Here is a 6,308-nt window from a genome sequence, read left to right on the forward strand (position 1 = left end):
AATTATATCTAAATATATGGTTCTTATCATCATCATCATCATCTCAGCCATAGGACGTCCACTGCCGAACATAGGCCTCCCCCAATGCTTTCCATGCTGCCCGGTTGGTAGCGGCCTGCGTCCAGCGCCTTCCTGCTACCTTTATGATGTCGTCGGTCCACCTTGTGGGTGGACGTCCCACGCTGCGTTTTCCGGTATGGTTCTTATAGAAAATGGAAATAATAGGGTATAAATAAATCAGTAAAAGTGAAAAGGCTCTGAAGATGATCTTGGAAAATGTCGAGAGGGATAGTCTTTAACAATGTAACATAATGAAACTTGCAGCTGAAAGAACTTGTAAGCTATATTCTGCAGTATTTCTTAAAAGTGGACTAACCATAATGATGAATTTTCATCCCTTTTTCTTATTTAGGTTAACAGAAAATCATCATAAAACCTTTCATCTCAAAGCTTGGCTCTGATTTAAAAAATCTTTAATTAACTCATTTCCAAGTCGAGGTGTCAACGAAAAATATCGCAAGGCAACTTTTGTTTTTCACCAGCGAAGTGATCTATCACGTATATCCTAAAATACAACCTGTGTTAAATCTCCTTCAAGTCTACATTTATTGTCGCCCGGTTTGTGAGCACGTAGAATTTTGTCCAATGACCCCAAGCTACCCATCCTTATCGCTCGCGAGTAATTATGTTGCTGTCGCGCTCGCGCACTCACTGCGGGCGCCGCACAGTCGTGATAGCAATATATATGTATTTACGCGTCATTATTACGCTTAGGGTCATTGGACAAAATTCTACGTGCGCACAGACCAGACTACTCTTCAAGGCTCAACAAGATCGCATAGTTCAGAAGTTTTGAAAGAGGATAGTTTGGAGATATAGAAATAAGCTATATCGTAACTGAGTGGATTAACAAGTTGACATACCTATGTACTTAGGCAGAAACGCCTGCGTGATTGGGAATCGAATCAAAGGGTTTTGATTCGATTCCCAAGGGTGGCGCACGTAGTTGGTACCCAGTTTAGTTAAGAGATGAGACGGGTGCAAGCTTCAATCAACATGATTGTCCAAAAATAAATAGTAAGTATTCCATGCTCCAAGAAGAAGAAATAGCAGAGCAGAGAGCGCATTAATTGACTCTCTAAATGTATGTAGGTATTGGTAATTAGTACGAGTAGAACTTTGCTGGATGCAAGTCGCCTGCTACGACAACTTCTTTTTCGCTTGCTACATTCTCTTGGGTAGAATTAGAAGGAATTGAATTTTGAGCTTGACGTCATTGGGCTAATGATTATGATTAAAATAACTCCTTGGGTTATCCAAATAAGGTTTATTTTGATAGCAATCAATCTCCTATTAGATGCTATCGGCTCTCGTAATACGTCCCCGTTCGTCATTAAATCGATGCGGAGGCTTATTTGCATGTTTCTGTGAAAGGTTGACATGGACGAGGGCTGCTTAGAAATGCTAATAAACATACTACGTAATAAACAGGTTGGAGGCTTGAAAATATAAGAGAGAGAAAAAAAGGAAAAAGGAACCACGGTTTTCCAGTTTCGTTGTAAAATCGCACTTATTAGAAAGGAATAAGTTGCTAAAGTGTTTACCTTGATGTGTGGTCATTCTACTTTATTAATCTAAGGATTAGTAAGGCTTTATCACCCATGCAAGACCATGAGTAATCACCTTCAGGTCAATTACTTGGAAACTGACCTGCAGAAAAACAACCCTCTCTTTACTAATGATTTAACTATGATATTTGCCTTTACTCCTACAGCAGGTAGGCCTATACTATTGGTAATAGAGTAGTTTATAAAACAACAATACATGTTAGAGGCATTTCAATATACCATCAAAATTGTTTACAGCGCTCTGAATGTTAGAGACATAAAAATTAATGTAAATCGATAAGAAATCCCTTAGTTACTTGTCACGCGTGACGTGACGTTTTCCTCGAACGTAAAGCATATTATTCACCATGAGTGAAATGAGAAAAACATGTTAATACATGCCATTTATCTTGATATTCCTCCGCTGATGTAATGCGAAAGACGAAAATAATATATTTACTCCGCTCTGTTTGTTTACTTGCTAAAAAACATAAAATCAGTATGACATTTTTACTTACCAATCTTACAAAATCTTACCTATAACGACGATTTCGGCTTATTTCATATATTTGTTCTGCAACATTAAACACTGGCTTTTGCCCGTAGCTACACCTGTGTGTGTAACGATCTATTAAAAATAACTTTATCGCGAATGCTGTGTCCTCCTTAAAAAAAAATATGTATTTCTCTATACCAAAATTAATTTATTGAGTGGCTTAAGAGGGTCTAAGCGTGAAAAGGTAAGAAGGAAGTCCTTTGTCTGTTTTGTTTTTGCATTAATAATATCAGATTTTTTTCACAAAATATGAAAGATGATTCAATTTTGGTATAATAACAAATTGTAAGGAACAAAAAAAAACAAATCTCAGAATTTTGTCCCAAACTTTTTACATAAACAAAAACGTAATAAACAGTTAATAAAGTAAAGCAATAACTGTAAAGATATTACCATAATGCTCCCAATAAAGTTAATTCTACTCCATAAAATATATAATGAAATCTTACCGGTCCGATGGCTATTTCATTATTCAACAAAGACGGAAAATCAAGACAACTCATCAAAACGAAGTCTTAGAGGTACAGAATAAAATAATATTTTTACGGAATGAATTCCTAGAAACCAACATCTTTTCATTCAGTTTATCTCCCTGTGTAAAAGACTAACGCCCGTATTAATAAACATTACTATGAAGTCTCACAGTGCGCGTGAACGCACAGGGTGACACATGAGCCAATCACAGAGCTCTTCAACGCTGTGCGTTCGATTTGCTGCTTCACTTAAACAAGCATCGCTTGTGAGTTAAAATATCATAAACGATATTGTACTAGTACAACTTATTGACTTTATAAGGTCACTATAACGCTAGTCCTCTTGATTGGATACAGATTTCATAAACTAAATTCATGTTATTTTCCCTTTAATAGACACTATACCATTAGGTAATACCTTGCTTCAGTATTGTTAGCACATTTTTACAAATATGAGAAGATGTCAATTTTACCTGAAAATAAATCTAAGCGACACGGTATGTTATGTTCGCTAGGATGAGTAAGTAACGCTTGGTGTAACTTGGTATAAATATTCGTAAAAGGAGTTCCACGAACGGAATTTTTTGTGACAAAAATACCTTCTTCGAGAAGCCGTTTGTCATGGTAACCCTACCTCCTTAGCCCAACGTAATTCCGACGTGTAGGCTCGCATGCTAATTAGAGATCAAGTTTCAGACTTATTAATGCCTTTATAAGAGGAACATACGAGAGTCTTGGTATAATTATCTGCAAAATAAGCCTCTAACGACGCGCATTAACATAAAGTCAAGGATTACCGAATTTTATACTCAAACAAACATTGAAAAGGCTTCATGTGATCAAATAAGATTGATGAATGTCTGAAAGGTCAAAGCAACATCTAACTTGAAATTACCTAGTTGTAGTTGAAGGTTTTCTGGTTACACCATCACAAGGTGGACAGACGACCTCATAAATGTAGAAGGAAGGCGCTGGATGCAAGGCGCTACCAACCGTCCAATCTGGAAATCATTGGGAGACGCCTATGTTCAGCAGTGGACGTCCTGTGGCTAAAATAATGATGATGATGATGACACCATAGTAAGCTGATTAACGAACTTAGGACTATCAAAATGTATTTGCGTATTTGGCTACATATTAAAACAAAATATCAGCGTTAAATTATTCTATCTACACAGGAGTGTTGATCCTGGCTCACAGGAGTAGAAGAGGTGAGAACAGTCTTACTTTTAAAAACCTCTAGTAAACTCTAAAAAACCGATCATATCGTTAAACTCTCAACGCAAAACGGCAAAGGGATCTCCATTATGAAAAAAGTTTCGCCTGTTCCACATTCAGCGGTCCTAAGCAATGTAGGGTAGGACCGTACGTGGATACATAAAAGATGCATATGGACCCTCGTCTGTGTGAAAAACTAATTTGTCCACACGGGTTCGGCTTGTAACACTCCTTCCAGTGAGTGACAAGCCACATGACACCAACTCAATTTAAACTTTGTTTCTTTCGCGCTCTGGAATCGGGATGCCTTTGTGTGTGCGACTGACTTTTCCAAGTTGATTGACGACCCAATGATTGAATCTGTCGATGGTTAACTTTTTGCAACTTTTGGGTGATTTTCTTCATATGGTATGTTCAATATCGAAGTGCGAATAAATTGATCACATTAAAACAGCTGCGCATCAACTGTGTAAGCAAAAGTAACTTAACGTTAAGTCTTTTCTTAACATAAGTTAAGATTTCAGATAAAATTCTTATCCTTATATCCTCACAGTGCATACGAATGTATTTCCAATATTCAAAATCACGAATCAAGTCGCCCAGTGATTTATATGAAACGGACTTGTTCCAAACTAGGTTTGTTATTATTTTTCTGCATCAACATTAAGCTTCAACTGCTTTTAGAATTGTACCTTTTGAGAGAGATTGTAAGTACTTAAATACTTTAATAAATATTCTGTACCGAAAGAATTCTCAAGTAACAGGGTTAATTACTCCACATTTTCAAGCCTCGAACGAAAACAATATTGCGATTATACTGTCTTCGTGCCAATTCATTCAACAACCGACCAAAATTCGAAAACCTACTGTGAAAGTTTGGAAATTGATGAGCAATTACGATCGGCAAGCTACCCTACTCCAGTCTTCAAGTTTTAGCACGCTAGACCATATTCGGTTACCAGTCCCTTCGTAAAACCCTTCCTGAACACTCGGCAACATGAAGTCCTTGCACGCGAAATTCAAACAAAACGACAATTTTGTGAAACCCCTTTACAGAAAAGTGAAGTTCGGAAACAGGGTTAGGCCTATGAAAAAAATGTTTGTATCTGTTGACACGAAACCATGTGGCGATGGATTGCATGTCAAAAGAAAGGTCGTTACAAATAACAGTGTTGATTATAATGTTGTTGAAGTTAACAGTGAAAATAGTGATAATACTTTACCTGGAACCTGTGATAAGAGACTCCGAGATTATTATTCAAGATTTAAAATTAATAAACCTAAACTCGATTTTAAAGTAAGGAAAAATGCGCCATTTACAACTTACAGTTTAAAAGAAAGGAATTATGAGAAAATGGATGATGAAAAGCGATATAGTAGAGATGATAAATCTATTCAAGCCAAAAATAGTTCAATATTGATAGAAAAGGTAAAAGCATTTTTATGGGCACGAATGATCTGAATCGTAATAATTCAAAAATATTAAGGTACTTTTAAAGTTGAAGCTATGTAATGTCAACATAATAAATATCTAAATAACTGTGTAAAAATTAGAAGCTAAGGCTTGGTTTCCACCAAAGCGGAAAGGAAAATAAATGTAAGTGTTTGAATAACCATGCTGATTTCCGAACAGAATCTGAGCGGAGAGGTGATGTGGAAACAATGAAATCTGATTGGTTGTTCAAATACCACAACTCCTTTCCTCTTTTGAAAGGAGAGAAAAGTGGCTATTAAGCCAGATAGTAAAATAACTCAAGTGTTGAATTACATAATGTAAAGTAATCAATAACCAAGCTTTTTCCTGACATTCTTATTTCTACAAAAAATCTTTTATAGGTCCCAGAAACCTGGTTACGGGTGTACCCTGCCCCCCAGATCGCTCACGAGGCGACGTGTTCTGTCATCTTCAGATGCATCGTTTGTCAACTCGGACTGGCCACCTTTCTCGTCCTATGGAACATTTTGTGGGTGTTTGTCATACACAATTTTGAAGGTAAATACAGTTATGCACACTGTTTTAAAAATTGCAATGTTTTACAAAAAATACTTTGGTTCAACATTGCATATCACGGTTATTAACTAACATGTCACAGTATTCCACTTGATGTCAAATCTGTAACTTAATGTGTGTTAAAAATATTTTCCCTTGCACTATTAGAAGAGATAATATCAGGGACAAAATTTTACGAAATAAAAATAATGATACTAGGTATGTACTTTATCTTTCAGGGCCCTACGAAACTGAAGTGTCCATACTATTCGAGAAAGAACAGAATCAACTCGTCATTGACCTTGCTACGGAGTTAAGACAGGTAAGTGCTTTGTTTATTTATAAATAAAGCAATCAAAAATAACTTCAGTTAAAATGTTAGGGGAAGGAGAAGATAAGTCATTTAGTTCGCCAATAGTTCGTCTTATACATTTCCTATGTCAGTTAGTAATCAATATTTGGAT

Source organism: Ostrinia furnacalis, unplaced genomic scaffold (genome assembly GCF_004193835.3).
Source record: "Ostrinia furnacalis isolate ACB-3 unplaced genomic scaffold, ASM419383v2 OfSCF1276, whole genome shotgun sequence".
NCBI classification, from domain to species: Eukaryota; Metazoa; Arthropoda; class Insecta; order Lepidoptera; family Crambidae; genus Ostrinia; species Ostrinia furnacalis.